The following is a 14884-nucleotide window of genomic DNA, read 5'->3' as shown; positions in this document are numbered from 1 at the left end:
TAGTGCGGTACACCCCTGAAGGAAAAAGTGAATATTAGTTTATTAAGTTCGTTTAAGTTGTTAGTATCATATTACAAGGCGTAGGTATCTGATAATTGCCTTAAAATGTATAATTATGTAGATTCAGCGCCTAAACAAGTTCCGGAATCATTGACAAGTGAGATCGATCAAGGGGAAAGATAAGAGATTGGAATTTACTAGTGAGGCCAGGTGAGTGCATAATAGTGACATGTATTGTTTAATGGAAATAGGACTTGCGATGAGTCTATTTCCTAGAATAATATGCATGAAGTCATGAATAAGATTATGTGGTTGTTATTATTATATGTGTTATATGTGATTATATATTTTACATTAATTGTATGTATGCATAACTAAAGATATTGATGTTCTTTGTATATGCTATAGGATTTGTGTAAAACACTAAAATGTAATAATGGAAGAACATGAAATAAATTATATGATAGAGACATAAGGAATGAAATGAACGAGTGAGCATAAGATAATCAAGTATAAGTCATATTATATGGTATATGTGATTACACGAGAAATGTTAGAACACTCTATGAGGATAGTATAAATTTGAGGACATATGCATAAATAAGGATACATAAGTTATATAGGGAAGATTTATATAGTTAAAGAAAACTATGGTTTATGAATTATAAAGTGAAGAGCTACAAAGTTTTATGAACGAGTATATGTATGAAGTAATGGGAAATTGAAATAATTAAATAGATTCAATTAGTATATATAGATGAATTATGTAAGTGAAAGGGGAAATGAGATAAGATAAGTAGAAATTATTTATAGGATAGAATGAGACTATTTGAACATGTATTATAAACTTTATAAAGAATGACTTAAGTTAAATCATTATATGATATAAATATAGGGCATTACTATGTAAATTACATTAAAGAGACATTTTACACGATTACAAGATATGATACATGACATTAGATATATGAAAGAGAAAGTATATGTGAGTATTTTGATAAACTTGTATTAACATATGTATATTATTGTATTTTAATAATATTAGTTCAAATGTTTTATCGTTTTTTAAGAGTATTGTTTTGTATAGTCAATGTGACATCATGGACTCGTATCCGGGTCGGATATGGGTTGAGGGTGTTACATTTAATGGTATCAGAGCTATGGTTTAGCCGATTCTAGGCATAAACCAGAGTCTATAGAGTCTTTAAATGGAATACATGCCAACAAATAGTGAGAACTTCTGATATGGTATAGTATGAGTATGCTGCTTTGCTAATAGAATAGTGTGTTTATTTTATTAGATGTCCGGACATAATAGCTTCCGAAGTGAAGCGGGAGAAGATAGGCCTGCTAAAAGTAGTAATTCACCTGCCCTGGCCAGGCAAGTTGAAGGACATACATCTCAGGGAGTGCCTGTACAAGACCAATACACTTTATTCAGGACGTTGGATGCTATTCTGACGCGTCTTCAACCTCCTGCCCCACCAATTCAAAGAATGAATTTAGAAAAAGAGTTGAGAAGTTTGGGAGCTCCCGAATTTAAGGGAGAATCTGAGGAAGGTCCGGTTGCGACAGATTTTTGGTTAAATGATTTGAAAATCATGTTAGATGGTCTCCACTCCTCTGAAGTGGAGAAGTTAGATGAAGTTGTCTCGTTACCGAGGGGTCAGGCGAGAATATGGTGGACGAACGTCACCATGAGGATGTCAAGTGACCAGTTGACTTGGTCTTTGTTCTTAGATGAATTTAAAAACAAGTATATTGGAGATCAATTTATTCGGCAGATGAAGAAGGAGTATATGAACTTGAAACAGATGAACCGCTCTGTATATGAGTATGAATTCGAGTTTAATAAGCTGAGTCGGTTTGCCTCTGAGCTTGTGCCTACTGAAAAATATGTGTGTGAATGGTTGGTGGAGGGCTTACACCCTAGATTGAAAGAAATACTAATAGTATTGAATTTGTACTCATTCTAAGAGGTGATTAATCATGCCAAAGCTCTTGAAAGAGCTCAGAATGAGAGATTCGGGTACTTAAGAGTTTAGATATCAAAGAGGACAGGTGCTTCTTCCAGCTCAGCACCATAAAAAAAGAGGAAGAGACTCAGGATTTCGATCACAAGTTAGATCAGAATTAGTTGCATCATCTGCTAGGGGTGCAAGTCAGGCAAGGCCTAGAAAGACACAGTCAGTGGGATCTGGTGCTGGGAGATCCAACCAGGTTCAAGCAAGATAGTGTCAGCATTGTGGGAAAAACCATTTTGGGGCGTGTCGGATGGCTGCTGGGACTTGTTTTTGATGCAGAGATGTTGGACATTTTATTCGAGATTATCCGTTGATGGTTGGTGAACTTGCACCATCTGAGAGAGTTGGTTCTACCTCACAGAAAAGACGAGGAAGAGGCAGAGGAAGTAACCAGTCTGAATCCTCTGCTTAACCTGAAGTTTGGTCAACCACACGGGTGTATAATTTAAAGATAAGTGAAGACCGCGATGACCCTGATATTATAACAGGTACTTTTTAGCTGTATGATAAATTAGTATTGGTATTGATTGATTCGGGTTCTAATTATTCTTACATTACAAGTAAGTTAGTAAAGAAATTGAGGATCCCCTTAGAAGCTACGAATAATTAGATTATAGTAACTAATCTTTTAGGCCATAGTGCTCGGGTGAACAAAGTCTGTAAGGGGTGTCCCATAAAGATTCAGGGAATTGAATTCCCTGCTAATCTGATGGAATTACCCTTTGACGAGTTTGAAGTGATTCTGGGAATAGATTGGTTGTTCCGTTACTATTGGGATGTTAATTGCAGATTGAAAAAGGTAACCCTGAAGAGTCCAAGAGGAACAAAAATAACTATGATCAGTGAAAGGTTTAATCCTTTAGCAAATGTAATATCATTAATGTCTGCTAAGAAGATATTGCTATAATGATGTTAAGGTTTTCTTGTAAATGTGATAGATACAAGAGCTAAAGAGAAAGGATTAGATGAGATTTCAATAGTTTGAGAATTCCTTGATGTTTTCCTTGCTGAGTTGCCAAGATTACCTCCAGATAGAGAGGTAGAATTTTAAATTGAAGTAATGCCGGGAACAGCTCCAATTGTAATGGCACCTTATCGGATGGCTCCGAAAGAATTGCAAGAGTTAAAGAATCAATTGTAAGAGTTGTTAGAGAATGGATTTATTCGACCAAGTGTGTCTCCTTGGGGAGCTCCGGTGTTATTTGTTAAGAAGAATGATGGGTCAATGCGTCTCTACATTGATTATTGACAGCTTAATAAGGTAACCATCAAGAATAAGTATCCCCTCCCGCGCATTGATGACTTGTTTGATCAACTAAAAGGAGCTTCGATATTCTCGAAGATCGATCTACGTTCGGGTTATCACCAATTAAAGATTTAGGAGAAGGACATTCCAAAGACTGCTTTTAGAACGAGATATGACCATTATGAATTCATTGTAATGCCATTCGGAGTAACGAATGCACATGCTGCTTTCATGGATCTCATGAACATGATTTTTCAGCCCTATTTAACCAGTTTGTTATTGTCTTTATTGATGACATACTGGTTTACTCGAAGTCCATTGAAGAGCATAGCGCACATTTACAAATAGTTTTGTAAATTCTTAGAGATAAGAAGCTTTATGACAAATTGTCCAAATGTGAATTTTGGCTAAATGAAGTAATTTTCTTGGGGCATGTGATCTCTGCAGATGGGATTCGGGTAGACCCTCAAAAGGTAAAAGCTATAATAGACTGGGAAGTTCCAAAGAATGTATCTGAATTTCAGAGTTTCCTTGGACTTGCCGGTTATTATCGAAGATTAGTTAAGAATTTTTTGATGATAGTGCTACCTTTAACGAAGCTGATGAGAAAGAATGTACCGTTTGTTTGGACTTCTGAATGTCAAGAAAGTTTTGAAGCTTTAAAGAGAATTCTGACAGAAACTCCTGTATTGGTTCAATCAGAATCTGGCAAGAATTTTGTAATATACAGTGACGCGTCCTACAATGGGTTGGGGTGTGTATTAATGCAAGAAGGGAATATGGTAGCGTATGCAATGAGATAGTTAAAACCACATGAAAAGAATTACCCCACCCATGATTTAGAAATGGCTGCAGTGGTGTTCGCTCTCAAGATTTGGCGTCATTATCTGTATGGAGAACGATGTTACTTGTATACGGATCATAAGAGCTTGAAATACCTGATGACTCAAAAAGAGCTTACTTTGAGACAAAGGATATGGGTTGAGTTTTTGAGAGATTATGATATAATAATTGACTATCATCCCGGAAAGGCTAACATGGTAGCAGATGCTTTGAGTAGAAAAACGTTTGCAGCTTTACGAGCTATGGATGCAAGGTTATCTTTGAATGGAGACGGTGGTCTATGTGCAGAGTTAAAACTTAAACCATCATGGTTGGACCGAATAGGAGAATTGCAAAGTTAAGATGAAATATGTTTAAAAAGAATAGAGCAAGTAAAGAATAAAGAAATTAAGGATTTTAAGATGAAGTCTAATGGGAAATTGTATTATAAAGAAAGAATTGTGATACCAGAGGATAAAGAGTTGAAGAAAGATTTATTAACAGAGGCTCATTGCAGTCCATTGACAATGCACCCGGGTGGAACCAAGATGTATATGGATTTAAAAGATTGGTATTGGTGGCCAGAGATGAAACGAAGCATTACTGAATTTATGTCAAAGTTCTTAACATGTTAGCAAGTCAAAGCCGAACATCAAGTTCCGTATGAATTATTGCAAACACTTTCCATTCCACAATGGAAGTGGGAAAATGTAATGATGGATTTTGTTTAGGGGTTGCCCCTGACTCCAAACAAAAGAGATTCGATCTGGGTAATTGTTGATCGATTGACCAAGTCAGCACATTTTCTTCCTATCAGAACATATTTCTCTATGGAAAAGTATTCGGAGTTGTATATTAGAGAAATTATTAGATTATATGGAGTGCCTATTTCTATAATTTCTGATCGAGATCCTCGATTCACCTCGAGATTTTGGAAATCCTTGCATGGAGCATTGGGGACTCGCTTAAACTTTAGTACCGCCTTTCACCCTCAGACAGACGGACAATTAGAAAGAACAATTCAAATATTGGAAGATATATTGCGAGCATGTGTCATTGAGTTTAAAGGGTCGTGGGAGAAATACTTACCACTGGCGGAGTTTGCTTACAACAATAGTTATCAGTCCAGTATTAAAATGGCACCCTATGAAGCGTTATATGGGAGGAAATATCATACGCCATTAAACTGGTATGAGCTCAAAGATCGAAATGTACTCGGTCCAGATTTGATTCAAGACATGGAAGAGAAAGTTTGGGAAATTCAACATAACCTAAAAGTGGCATTTGATCGGTTAAAGTCCTATTCTAACCTTAAAAGAAAGGAGATTGAATTTGAAGTTGGGGATAAAGTGTTTCTGAAGGTATCACCATGGAAAAAAGTATTACGATTTGGTTGGAAAGAAAAACTAAGTCCTAGATTCATCGGGCCATATGAAGTTGTTAAAAGAATAGGACCAGTGGCATATTAGTTATCTTTGCCACCGAAAATGGAGAAAATCCATAATGTTTTCCATGTGTCCATGTTACGAAGATATAGGTCCGATCCCTCTCACATTGTTGCACCAGAACAAGTAGAAGTTTAACCTGATTTGACCTATGAAGAGGAACCAATACAAATATTGGCTCACGAAGTTAAACAATTAAGAAATAAAATGGTTTCGTTGATCATAGTTCTTTCGAGAAATCACAAGGTAGATGAAGCCACGTGGGAACTTGAAGAAGATATGCGACCTCAATATCCTCATCTGTTCGTACAATGAAAATTTGAGGATGATTTTTTCGTAAGGGAGGGAGATTTGTAACATCCTCCATACCGGGTTAGTGATCAAATTGTGAGATTTAAAAATTCAGTGACCAAATTAGATAAATTAAAAGTTCAAAGAATTGATTGAAATGTTTTATGTAGGAGCAATTAGCAAAGAAGGAGGAACTAAAGGGGTAAATAAGTCTTTTAATAAGGGAAGAAATTAAATATTACTTTTGAAGGGATATTTTAATACCCACGTGGAAGACAATTGGGGAAAACCAAAGTTCCAGATTTCTCTTCTTCTTCATTCTTCTTCTCCACCGTGAGACCAAGCTAAAGGTGAGTTTTCTTGTTGATCAAATTCTTAATGAATTTAAGGTCGCTTATTGATCATTAGATGATAACTAAGCTTAAGGAAAACTTAGATTATCTTAAAACCATAAGATGAGGAGTACATGAAGAATTAAAGAAATGAAGTAGAAAAGTGAAATCTTGGATTAGAGTTCATAATAGGAAGTAGAAGCGAGATTTGACTTGTCATCAAGCTAATTAAGAAATATGAAGTGTTAGAATTAGATTAAGAACATGTTAGAAGTTGAGTGAGATTCTTAAATTCTATATGGAGAATTAGATTTCTAAGTTTTAGAGGTATGTAATGGATAATAATTAGTTTAAGTAAGAGTATGCAAGTTAGGGATATAAAAAGAGGGGAAATATAAAGTGTTGAGAAGATTATGGAGAGATTTTTGTGCTAAAATAACATTTTTGGGCTATGTGCATTGATGAACATTTAATGTGTACCGATGCATCAAGGATAAATCCCAGAAATTGTTCAAGGTGTATCGATGCACATGAAGTGCATCGATGCACTCTTTTAAAATAAAAACATCGAATGCCATCAGTGTATTGATGCACAAGTAGTGCATCAATGCACCCCCTTAAATACAAACATCGAATAAGATTTATGTATCAATGCATAGATAGTGCATCGATGCACCCGTCAAGGGATGCATCGGTACATGGTGTAGTGCATCGATGCATGCCTTCATTAAAAGATGAAAATGGCTTTTCTTTTAGCCCAAGAAATGATAGTTTAGAATATATTAATTAGTATACTGATAAGTATCAATGAATTACTATGTAGATACAGAGCCTAAACAAGTTGCAGAACAATTACCTAGTAAGATCGATCGAGGAAAAAGCAATGAAATATATGTGAGTGCATATGCATAACATGATTATAGCGATATATTCAGTTCTAGACTTGTGAGAAGTCTAGATTCAATACATTGATGCATGATTCATTTATTATTGTGAAGCATGATATGAATTCATACTATGTGCATTGTGTAACATGTTTTAAATGAATATGTATGCAAAGTTATATGAGCCATGTGATGAAGGTAAGGAAATGATATGTCTATGTGATATACTATGTAATTTGGGAAAAGCCCATGTTATGTAGATGAGAACTATAGGTATAGTTGTCATGCCAAGAGTAGAGGGTCTACGCGGTCTTTCGGGACATATATGTATTCTTCGGAACATGTGTGAGGTCTTTTAAGACACATACTTGATCCTTGGCATATGTATATGATTCTTAAGGAATTTTCTATGTGGTCCTTAGGGACAATCTTATATGGCACTACGGTGCAATTCTATGTGGCACTACGGTGCAATTCTACGCGGCACTTCGGTGCAATTCTACGAGCTGTGGTGACAATATAGTGCACAACCTCACAGTACTCACATACCTTAGGTTCTCAGTATGGTATCATGGGCCAATAAACTTATTAATACGAATTCATGAATGTTAATGTACAATGCTTATAGGTAAGGAACATGGTGATATAAACTGCATGGTTAAGTATTTGATTTTATTTTATTCCATCTTATTATGGCATTTTCATTACATTTCTTTGTTGTTATTATTATTATATTGCCTCACTAAGTAGATGAGTTAGCATGTGAGTGTTTCACATGTAGGATCCGAGAAAGTAGACGAGACATGTTAAGCAGCTGGACAACACTACTCCTGAAACTATCAGATCAGAGGCAACTTAATCAGTAGGTCCTTTTGTTATGTAAATGAATGTTGGCATGTAATCAAAGGGTCAAGTTGTGTATGCTCTGAGTATTTTGATAAACTTGTATTAACATATGTATATTATTATATTTTAATAATATAAGTTCAAATGTTTTATCGTTTTTTTAAGAGTATTGTTTTGTATAGTCAATATGACATCCTGGACTCGTATACGGGTCGGGTATGGGTTGAGGGTGTTACACCTTATGTGATGGAATCAAACGAAGAGGTGAATATGTTATTTTCATTAGGAACTTCTTCTCTCTAATCGAATGAGTTCTTCTCATTATGAGTTATTCTCATGTTCTTTATCCAAAGGCCCTTAATTATTTATTGAGGTCCATTTCTTTTGTACGAAATAAAATCTCTGTTAACTTCTTGAATTCCTGTCAAACATTCAAGCTTGATGAATAATGAATGTGTATGCTCCTATTTTTGCAAATACCTAAATATGCATGCATGATGTCATTTTAGTATTGCAAGCGTTGCTGTCTTGTAAATCTTCACTTCATCCTCTTTGTCGGAGTCTTTACTTGAACATCTCCTTTCATTTATCTACTTAGGATCAACCTCTTATGAATTTCTTAAAAGGTCTGGCTAGAGATATGATTTGATATGCATAAAATCGTTATGAACTTATCACCCCTTCTAAAATTTGGGCTATTATATCGCATTTTGCTATACTCTTATATTCATAAGTGCCATCACAATGGCTTGTTTTGGATTCCCTGCACTTAAAAGTCAACTCAAAGTATTACCAAGAAATCTTTTGTTTTAATTTGGGTTATGTTAGCTTACTAATAAGATGATAAAAAATGAATGAATCTGAAGTTTGAATTAATGAACATGAAGTTTATTGATAAAATCTGGAAATTTACAAAGTCATAGAAATCAATCAACAAACGAGAAAAAATTTACAAATAAAAGATAGATGCCCCAAGGATCTCTAGCATGAGAGTTCTTCAACCAATCACTTTGATATAATTTGGAGCACTAAGGTGGGCCTCTACTAAGAGATCTCAACATTACAAAGACGTCTGTAGATGTGAAGCTTCTCTCGAACCACTGAGCATATCGAGAGAGTTTAATTGCTTGATGCCTAATATCAAAATGCGTTTGAGCCACCCTTTCAGGTTTTCATCTCAAATACCTCCTTTGGTTTCAAGATGTACTATATGAATTTTCATCTTAACCCCCTTTTCAATTCTCAATTTTCTTCTTTTTATTTTTATTTTTTCCATTTCTTTTATTTTTGGTTTTTTCTCTTTTAAGCATAATATTTCTTGACAGAGTCTGAGTTTATCAGATTCTTCAGAACTTTTCCATCCATTTCTGCCAAGATTAACGCTCTTAAAAAAGGACTTTTTGACAATGTATGAGCCTTCTCAATTAGGCATCCATTTCTCTCGGGCGTACCTTCTTGTCATGAGATTGCATCATCCATTTCTAGTACATCTGTACATGGCATATGGTCTTTATTCTCTTTCCCTCAATAAGATTTAATTGATCAAACCGAGCTTGAACCCATTCAGCCTCGTCCAGCTCCACATCTTTCAAGATTCGAAGTGACAAAATTTCAACTTCAATAAGTACAACTGCTTCAATTCCATATAATAAAGAGAAAAGTGTTGCCCTCGTTGATGTATGCACAGTAGTCCAATACCCATATAGAGCAAAGGGTAATTTCTCATGATATTCCTTGTAAGCTTTAGTGGTCTTTGTGATAATCCTCTTGATGTTTTTATTTGCTACTTATACTGCCCCATTCATTAGTGGACAGTATGTTACCGAGTTGACATGTTTTATCTTGAACTGTGCATAGAGTTCATTTATCATATTATTGTTCAGATTGGTAGAATTATATGCGATAATCCTTTCTGGTAACCCATATCGACATATTATCTCATTCTTTATAAACTTGCAAACTATAGATCTTGTGATGTGGGAATAGGAAGCAACCTCTACCCACTTAGTAAAATAATCAATAGCCATTAGGATGAAGCGATGCCCATTTAAGGCTTTTAGTGTGATTGCCCCAATGACGTACATACCCCACATAGAGAATGGCCATAGGACGGTCATGACATGTAGAGGCTGAGGTGATAAATGAATTTCATCTGCATATATTTGGAACTTGTGGCATCTTCTTACATAATTAATACAATCTATTTGCATCGTAGCCTAGTAGTACCCATATCTCATAATATTTCTGGCCATAGATAGATCGTTCGCACGCATTCCACATATTCCACCATGCACTTCTTCTAGATACTTCTTGCTTCTTTAGAGTCCACACACCTCAAAAGAACTTAATCCCTACACTTTCTATATAGAATCTCTCAATCAAGGACATACCCAACTACTATTCTTCTGAGTGTTCTTTTATCTATCTCCGATGCATTTTGGGATAAATTTGATACTTGATATACTGCAGGGTATCATAGTACCATGGGTGGTCATCTACCTTTTCTTTTATGCTATAACAATGTGTTGGAGTTTTATACACTTGCATTCTGATTGACATCATATCAACTTGTTTACTTGCTTTGAACATAGCATCCAGTGTGGCCAAGGCATCAACCATTTGATTATCCTCTCGGGAGAGGTAGTTGAAAGTGATATCTTCGAAATTCTTTATTAGTTCAAGGACCAAATTTTGATATTCAACTAACTTCGGATCTTTTGTCTTACATTCTCCTCGCAGTTGATATACCACTAATGAGGAGTCTCCAAACACCTTAAGCACTTTAATTCTCCTCTCCAAAGCTACTCTCAACCCCATGACACATGCCTCATATTCTACCATATTGTTGGTGCATAAGAATTCCATTTTTTTTTTGTAAAATAGTAATATATCTTTTATTGTGAAATTAGAATTGCCTCAATCTCTCGTCCTAAGGCATTAGAGGCTCCATCAAAATAAAGCTTCAAAGATTTATCATTTGAAATGATTTCTTCTTCAGCTGATATACACATCAAATCCTCATCTGGGAAATTAAAGTTCAGATACTCGTAATCTTCGTAGGCACGACTTGTAAGAAAATCTGTTATGGCACTTTATTTTTTTACTTTTTGATTAACATACACGATGTCAAATTTAGATAACAACATCTGCCATCCTACCATTTAGAGCTAGTGACTCTATTAGGAACTTCAAAGGACAGAGTCTAGATATCAACCACGTTGTGTGATATAGCATATATTGCCTGAGCCTCTTGGTAACCCATACCAAAGCACAACACAACTTCTGAATTGGAGGGTATCGGGTTTCACAATCAGTGAATTTCTTATTTAGATAATAAATAGCTCTCTCTTTTCTTCCAGACTCATCATGTTGTCCCAATACACATCTCATCGAGTTCTCAAAGGCTGTCAGGTAGAGAATTAACAGTCTATCAAGAACTGGGGCCACCAGGATCGGAGCATTAGACAAATATTTCTTAATGACCTCCAAAGTTTCTTGGCACTCGTCTTTCCAAACTTCAGGGTTGTTCTTTCAAATTAGTTTAAACACTAGATCACATTTATCGATCAATTGAGAAATGAACCGGGATATTTTAATTTAGTCTCCCTATGAATTTTTGAACTTCCTTTTGTGTACGAGGTGGTGAGAGCTTTTGAATTGCCTTCACTTAATTCAGATCTATCTTGATTCCCCTTTTACTAACCACAAAACCTAAGAGTTTTCCTGATGTTACCCCAAAAGTGCGCATAACTAGGTTAAGTTTCAGTTGAAACTTTCTTAGTCTTTGGAAGAGTTTTATCAAATTCATAATGTGCTCCCCTCGGTTCGGGATTTGGAAATCATATCATCTACATAAACTTTAATTTCTTTATGCATCATATCATGAAATAAGGTCACTATTGTTCTTTGATAAGTTGCCCCAATATTTTTCAATCCAAATTCCATTACTTTATAGCAAAATGTACCCCACATGGTCATAAATGTCGTATTCTCTATATCTTCGGGACTCATTCTTATTTGGTTATAACCCGAGAAACCATCTATGAAAGAGAACCATGAATATGCTGCAGTGTTATCCACTAACGTGTCTATATGAGGCAAGGGAAAATTATATTTCGGGATGGCTATGTTGAGGTCTCTATAGTCAACACACATGCAAACTTTCCTATCTTTTTTTGGCACAGGGACTATGTTGGCCACCCATTCAGGGTACCTGACTACTTATTGAAACCCAATATCGATCTATTTCATCACTTCCTCTTTGATCTTTAGTAGTATCTCTAGTCTTATTCTCCGATGTTTTTGATGGATTGGCATACACTCAAGCCTAATCGATAGCTTATGCGCCACTATATTTGTGATCAAGCCAGACATGTCTTGGTATGACCATGCAAAGATGTCATTGAATTCTTGGAGTAAACCTATCAACTTTTGTCTTATTCTTATTGACAGAGTAGTCCCAATCTTTATTTCTCTTCTTTCTTATTCAACCCCCAAATTCACAATCTCAATTTATTCCTTATGGGGCATAATCTATTTATCTTCCTTTTCCACTAGCTTTAGTAATTCGTTAGGAACATCACATTCCACGTCGTCCTCACACTCATTAACTTCTTCCAAACACATAGGTTGCTAGAAATTCATCTCATGATTGGATTTAGAAACATTCTTACTATTGACATTATGACATCTGCATAAGAAAATTTGATTCGAACATATATTTAGATGGAAGCTAAAGTTTATGAAATGAATGTAAAGAATGGAAGGAATATAGTAAAAATGTAAAGAATGATTACCACTTAAGAAAAAAAGCAGCTTTCATTAGAGATTAAGTATGTTTAACACAACTTCTCTTTACAAAAGATCCCTTAATGCTCTCGGGCGGGAGAATAAGGTTGGTTTTGAGTATTACTATGAATTAGTATTAAAAACTACAGGGAGGTCCTTTACAGTCCAATTGTTGAGTTTTTCACCAAGGAAGCAAGGATAAATTCTAGCCAGAAACTTTCTAGATTTGTTATCTCCAGCAATAATGTTGATGAAAAATCCCTCTATAGCCTCATCAAATATGTTTTGGTCCTTTGCCTGCTCATATTTTATGATGGTGTTGGTCAGCTGTTGCTTCACATTTTTCACCCCTTCAGATTTGAAGATGTTGTTCATATGTGGGATAAACACAAACTCCATCGGGATATCCTCCCCTTTCAGGTGTCTTGGCCTCATTTCTCTTCTTTATTTATTTGTTTCACTGTTGGAAATTGGGTTTAAACCTTAGCCCAAAGTGGTCCCTCTTCATCTTGATAGTTATGGGGCATAGGATCTCCTGTAGATGCTTACAAAAACCTTTTCTAGTTTTTGCTCTTCTTCTCAGAGTTTGTCTCACCATCATCTTGGTATAGTTAGATAGACTAGGGCACGACATTTTGCTTCCCTCAGTAATATAGATCGTGTTGATGAATTATAGGTCCCTAAAAGAACACTCCAAGGTATCCTAATTGGTGTCACTGTATGGGGCATCAGTTGTCACAAAAGCAATGATCTCTTCTTCGACCCCAATGCTAACTAACTTTCCATCAATAACAAATTTCACTTTTTGGTAAAAAGATGAAGGGACCACTCCTACGAAATTGATCCATGCTCTCCCAAGCAAACAATTATATGTCAGATGAATGTCTATTACAACGAAATCAATGTTGTAAACCATAGGTCTAATCAACAGAGGTACCTCTATTTTACCCATCACGTCTTTTTACGTTCCATCAAATGCTCTAATGACATTATGGTAGTCTTTCATATCAGAGGCATCACGTTTAATGAAGACCCATTATCTATTAGGACCCCAGGAAGAACATGGCCATGTCATTGAGCGGTAATATTCAAAGCTTTAAGATATCACATTCCACCTTCAGGGATCTTGTAATCAATGAATATGATGTAGTTGTCAGTAGCTATGTGTCCCATTATTCGATCAAGTTTTCTTATGGATACGTCTTCAGGATAAATTTATGGTTTAATACTTTTAGCAAGGCATTACAGTGGACTTTTGAGCCATCAAGAGATCCCGTATTGATATATTTGCTGCTACTTATGAAGGTAATCCACTACACTATACTCACTATTCTTTAGGAACCTTAAGAATTCCGGAGCCTGAGCCTCATTCACTAGCTCATTGATCACTGATAGAGGTTCATCGTCAAAAATATTTGGCAGTGTAACTACCTTGGCCTTTGCTTTCATATTCTTTACCTCTTTCGAGGCTTTCGAGGAGTAACATCTCCAACTCCTTGTGAAATGACCTACTTCACTTACTACTTTAACGATTGGTTTCTCTTTTACTACTTCTTATACTTTTTTATTCTTTCAGATGGTCTTGATTCTTCAGGTATGAACACACTTGCAACATAATTCCAAGGAACTTAGTGGATATCCTTGAACGAGAATGATGACGGAGTTGTGATTACGACCTTCAGAGTTACTGATAATGAGATCTCTACTTCATATTTGATCGTGATAATCACATGCTTATTTTCTTCATGTGTCACGTTGGATCTATCTGACATGCTCACATCCATTCCCCTTTTGTCTTCACTCCAGTCAAAGAATTATATCTCTCTATTGTTCATCATTATTTGAAGAAACTCCCTGAACTCATGGTATAACTAAATCTCATAACCTTTCTCTTGATGATATTCGTTGTACGATTCACAATCAATAGGCTTGGGTTCATGGTTGCCTTTGATTAGACCGACCCTACTTAACTTTTTTAATACCCAGCTACATGGGGACTTAATTTTGGAAACGTCTTTCTTCATCCTCTTCTATTCTTCTTCATGGACCATATTTACCTTCTAACATCTATGGTTTGGCAACGGGTGAGTGATTAGTGATTTGAATTCCATATCTTTCATATTAATTAAATTTTGCACCACTTTCTTAAAGGCTATGCAATTTTCAATGGAGTGCCCAGTAATTCCAACATGGTAGTCGTAATGAG

This window comes from Hibiscus syriacus, unplaced genomic scaffold (genome assembly GCF_006381635.1).
Source record: "Hibiscus syriacus cultivar Baekdansim isolate YM2019G1 unplaced genomic scaffold, ASM638163v2 tig00110828_pilon, whole genome shotgun sequence".
In the NCBI taxonomy this organism is placed as follows: Eukaryota; Viridiplantae; Streptophyta; class Magnoliopsida; order Malvales; family Malvaceae; genus Hibiscus; species Hibiscus syriacus.
This window is presented reverse-complemented; position numbering follows the sequence as displayed.